The sequence below is a fragment of the Hyla sarda genome, chromosome 3 (genome assembly GCF_029499605.1).
Source record: "Hyla sarda isolate aHylSar1 chromosome 3, aHylSar1.hap1, whole genome shotgun sequence".
Taxonomy (NCBI): Eukaryota; Metazoa; Chordata; class Amphibia; order Anura; family Hylidae; genus Hyla; species Hyla sarda.
In genome coordinates this window covers 381,971,331-381,977,330 of record NC_079191.1, presented here as the reverse complement: position 1 = coordinate 381,977,330, position 6,000 = coordinate 381,971,331, and positions in this window count along the sequence as shown.

Here is a 6,000-nt window from a genome sequence, read left to right as displayed (position 1 = left end):
CATTTTGAATACTTTGAGGGGTTCAGTTTTTATAATGGGGTAATTCATGGGGTATTTCTAATAAGAAGGCCCTTCAAATCCACTTCAAAACTGAACTGGTCCCTGAAAAATTCAGATTTTGGAAATTTTGTGAAAAATTGGAAAATTGCTTCTGAACTTTGAAGCCCTCTGATGTCTTCCAAAAGTAAAAACATGTCAACTTTATGATGCAACCATAAAGTAGACATATTGTATTTGTGAATCAGTATATCATTTATTTGGAATGTCTGTTTTCCTTACCAGCAGAGAGCTACAAAGTTATAAAAATGCAAAATTTTCTATTTTTTCATAAAATTTTGGAATTTTTCACCAAGAAATTATGCAAGTATGGACAAAAATTTACCACTAAAATAAAGTAGAATATGTCATGGAAAAACATTCTTGGAATCAGAATGAAAATTAAAAGCATCCCAGAGTTATTAATGCTTAAAGTGACAGTGGTCAGAATTGCAAAAAATGCTCCCGTCCTTAGGGTTATAATGGGCTCCGTCCCCAAGGAGTTAAGATACTAGACTGTAGCCCTGACACAAATAATAATTGTATAGAATTCTACTGCAGTATATTATATGATATACTGTACTTTAGGTAAATAAAGCTTTAACTTTGCTATTGGACTCTATAGGCGTATAAAATAAATCTACAGAAAATAAGGAGACTTGTTTGATGGATTATGGTTCAGAACAACTTGGAAGTCTTTGTGGTTTACAAGCCTTAAGAAATATGCCAGAACTAAATGCATTTCCTGTAAAATCCATGCTATGGCTCATTCTTATATGTACCACCTAATATGCTGGATATGAAGAGGGCTGGATATGCCGCTGTTGTGTCTTTAGAAAAACTGATACATTTCCTCTAAAAAGCATATGTGGGTGATATAAGCTTAAGGAGGTGATAGATCAAGAAGTCTGATGCAATTTCCAACATAACAAAATGGACAGGTTTCCCATATATTAGAGAAAATTACAATCCTTCTTTTCTATTGAATGAACTTTCATTTGAGAATTTTAGACATTATATTCTGGTGATTTATATAAAAGAAAATGAGGAAGCAATCTCGGCAGCTTGGTATGCAGTTGCTATGGTAACCTCTATTGCCAGGCATTGTTTACATATGAATAATAGCAAATATACAAAATAGACCTTTTTATGTTTCCAATAAATTGTGTCCATATGTTATACTGCTGGTACAAAAATCATAAAACTATCAAGGCAAATGTGATCAATGGCGAGAAGCCTTTAGATGGTCCCATAAGGCCACCAGATGTATTGCATATTGGGAAGATGCATAAAAAGCTTGTATTTTGTCTGTATTTATTGGTAGAAAGATTTTCAACAATTCACCTCTCTATTAGAAGTTTATATTGGAGTCAACATAATAAATCTAGAGTATTATATGTACAAGTGATTGAAAGAGATATTTCTGTAATTTCTTGCTGTTTACTGTATGCCTTTAAAGGAAATCTTTCACCAGTCTCACCTGCACTAACCTGTCGGTACCAACAGATAGTTCAGGTGACACTGATGACAACGGTACTCACCTTGTCCCGTTCCATGGATCTTCGTTAATCTCCTCTGTTAGCTCCGCTCTGGGCACCCAGCTTGGGGCAAGGGCGGAGCTTACTTGACGTCAGTAAGCTACGCCCGTGCCTCAAGCTGGCTGCCTGGACTGGAGCTAACGGAGCAAATTATCGAAGGTCCCTGCCATGGAACGGGACAAGGTGAGTACCGTTGTTATCAGTGTCCCCTGCAGTATCTGTCGGTACTGACCGGTTAATGCAGGTGACACTGGTGACAGATTTCCTTTAATAGAATTGTGTCAATTTAGGACTTGTACCTAAACAAAGAGGATTCTACTCTCCTACTACTTTGCAGCTAAACTGTCCAGGCTGGTGACCGGGCTGGCCAGGCTAAATGTCTACCTTCATTTTCATGCCACTTGAACCAGCAGTGTGGAAAGGAGTATTGTCAATGTGGAAGATTGCATCATCATCTGGAAACTAAGCATGGACTAAATTATGGAGTTGGCCACTCTATTGAATATTTAGGTACTTTTTATTGTTACTTAACTTTAAGGATGACTCTCAGACCCAATGTGTGCCATGAATGTTAAACAGGAACCCCAGCATCAGCATTTAACGTAGTCAACATTATAGGTTTTTTTCTAATGATCCCATGACAAAAGTGCGAAAAAACCCCATTTATTAGAACATATCACCTTTCCATAACTTCAGTGTCCAAGGGTTGGCTATTGCAGCTATCCCATGGATATCCTCTTACTGATGTATGATGGTTTTCACTGATACTGGTGCCCTGAACATTACATTCAATTCTGCTGAAATTTATGGGGACATAATTTTTTATTTGTTGGCTAAAAATCAACAAAGTACTCCTCTGTTCCTTGTTCTATACTTTGTCTTTTCACCATAGCTATTTTTGTCTGCAGGTGATTTGCTGGTCTTTGCAAACTGAAATGTGATTAGAGATGAGCGAATCGAATCTGAATAATCTGAATTTGTTACGAATTTCATGAAAAATTTGATTTGCAGTGAATGTGAATATCGCCGCAATTCTTTTGCGCGGATCGCTGATTAAACTCCATTTAGTGCGGTCCAGTCTATCTAAAATGGTGGATCCACATGTGAGGACATGGAGCAAGGAATCCTGGGAAGGAGGAGACAAGGGTAGGCAGGATGACCCTGAATCACATGCACATGCAATGTCAGGCTGCTGCTTCCAAAGCCAGCAGGATATTGTCATGTATAAATAGAGGCATGGACTCAAGGGACAGGTACATAATACTCCCCCTTTATAAAGCATTGGTACGGCCTCACCTGGAATATTCTGTTCAGTTTTGGTCGCCTGTTCATAAAAGGGACACTGCGGATTTGGAAAGGGTGCAGAGACGCGCGACTAAACTAATATGGGGCATGGAACATCTTAGCTATGAGGAGCGATTAAAGGAGTTACAATTGTTTAGTCCTGAGAAGAGACGTTTAAGGGGGGATATGATAAACATACATAAGTATATAAATGGCCCATACAAAAAATATGGAGAAAAACTGTTCCAGGTTAAACCCCCCAAAGGACGAGGGGGCACTCGCTCCGTCTGGAGAAGAAAAGGTTTAGTCTAAAGGGGCGACATGCCTTCTTTACCGTGAAGACTGTGAATTTATGGAACGGTCTACCTCAGGAACTGGTCACAGCAGGAACAATTAACAGCTTTAAAACAGGGTTAGTTACATTCCTGGAACAAAATAACATTAATGCTTATGCAGAATTATAAAACTACATCCATTCCCCTTACACCCTTTACTTTAATTCCCTGGTTGGACTTGATGGACGTATGTCTTTTTTCAACCATACTAACTATGTAACTATGTTACTATGTAACTATGTAGCATGCAGCCTATCAGCAGCCAGTCACCCCTGTGATGTCACAGCCCTATATAATCGGCAGCCATATTCCAGCTAGTCACTTCATCCTTTCATTGCAGAGAGATAGGGTGCGGTGTGGTACACAGAAAAGCTTTTTTCTAGCAGCATTTCACCTCGTAGTCACGTCAGCGTTCTGTTGGACAGAGAGCAGTGCATTTTTCACAGAATATAGTTTTACTGCAGTGATTAACCTCCCAGTCACTGTCTAAAGCATTTTATTACAGAGAGGGGCAGAGAGCTATGTGTTGTCTCATACGTTTGAACAAGCTGGCTCAGAAACGTTAGCAGAGGAGGGAGGAATACGTTTTTAGCTCAACTCTGTAACTTTGTTCCACAACAAATGGTCTGCTGATTATACTAGTCTGTAGATGGTATAATACATACCCAGCAGTCCATTCCTAATAGTCTTTGAGAGAGAGAGTGCAATTTTGGGTTTAGTACACAGCGACTGTGTACTGCAGCACTGTTCTGTACTGTTTGTGTTGTGCACAAATACTTATTTAAGCATACTGTAGCACATATTTCTACCCTCATAAGTGCATACCACATACCTACATCTAAGTAGTGTACTATTTTGTACCTGTTAATCTGTCAAGGGCCTAGATACTGTGATAGTCCAGGCAAAAGTACTCACCGGCTGGTGTTGTACTCAAATACTTTTTTAAGCATACTGTAGCGCTGTTACGGCTGAGGTGTAGTGGATCCGCTTTACCTGTTTGGATGATGACATGGACCGTATCAGGGAGCAGAGTCTAAGGTGCCGTTGATTTTAACCAGAGCCAGCCGCAAAATGGGACCCAGGTCGTTACCCCTGATACGATTCGTCCACACAGGCGGCCGAAATGTAACGTGGTACTGGATGTATAAGGCAACTCGTAGTAAGGGCAGGCAGGAGGTCAGGGCAGGTGGCACAGTAGCAAGGTCAGGTAACGAAGCAAGAGGTCAGCAGGCAGGCGGCACAGAAACAAGGTCAGGGTACATAGCAACAGGGTCTGGAGCATGGCAAGGCACAAACAGAACGCTTTCTCTCAGGCTGATAAGGCAGCGCGCGCTCCCTAGGAGGCGGGGGCACGTCAGCAAGCAGGAAGTGTATGGAGATGACAAGGGAAGTAAGAGGCAGTGGCCAGGCTGTGATCGCATCGCGGGATGTGACAAGCAGCACGGGGTAAGCTGGGCAGCAGAGGAGGAGTGCGACCGCAGCCAGCATGTCTGTCCGTGGTGCTACTCCTAACAAGCGCATTTTTCTATTAATCTGTCAAGGGCCTAGATACTGTGAAAATCCAGGCAAAAATACTCACCGGCTGGTGTTGTACTCAAAAACTTTTTTAAGCATACTGAAGCGCATTTTTCTGCCCTCATAAGTGCATACCTCATACCTACATCTAAGTGGTGTACTTTTTTGTACCTGTTAAACTCTCAAGGGCCTAAATACTGTGAAAGGACAGCCAAAAGTACACACCTTCTGCTGTTCTAGACAAATACTGTTAAGCATAGTGGAGCGCATTCTAATGCCCTCATAAGTGCATACCACATACGTACATCTAGGTGTTGTACCATTTTGTTCCTGATAAAGTCTTAAGAGCCTAGTTACTATAAAAGGCCATCCAAAAGTACACACCTGCTGCTGTTCTAGACAAATACTGCTTTAAGCATAGTGAAGCGTATTCTACTCCCCTCATATACGCACTAAGTATGTCAGGCAGAGAAGTGCCAGGACATGCAAAGAGGAGTGGCAGAGGCCTAAATTCATCAGGTGCAGGCAGAGATCGCAGCAGAGTAGGGGCGTGTGGCAGCATGAGTCGCAGCGAGAGGTCTGAGCTCCTGATGTCTATGAGCCAAACGGAGTGAACCACAGCCTCTGGTAGGCTTCGTTTTCGGCCGTATGCGGTTTCCCGACCGTAGGCAAAAACGCGGTCGACCACGTTTTTGCCTGTGGTCGGGAAACCGCATACGGATGAAAACGAAGCCGATCGGAGGCTGCTGTTCACTCCGGTTGGCTCATAGACATGCATTAAATACGGTTCCCGAATACGGCTGAGTGCGGGCGCCGCGATTAAGCCCCGCCCCCCTCCTCCCAGCCGTATACGAGAACCGTAGTTAACAAAACGGGGTGTGAACCCAGCCTAAGAAGGACACAGCTGCTTGTGAGGCGTTTATAAGCTAGGGAAAGCCATAGCTGCAGCCACACCACATTAGGGAGATTTTACCTCTTTTTTTCCTCCATTTTCCTCACTAATACTCTAACGGGACTCCTATATATTACTACTGCTCATACTAAAATTAAAAGATCAGTACAGACCTCTGGTCTACCCCACACACAATGGAGCCTTCCAGCTTAGAAGCAGAATGTTTCTCAGAGCTTTAAAAATAGTAATCCTTCTCTGCTGCCCACTCCAGCCTGAACTCGAACTCAAATCGAACTTCTTTGCATAATCCCTCTTACCAGAGTTTCCAGTGGAGTGCTGATGGCCTTTAAAGCTCCACACACTATTAATAGTGTTCTCTTCAGGGAGAAATACTGTAGTA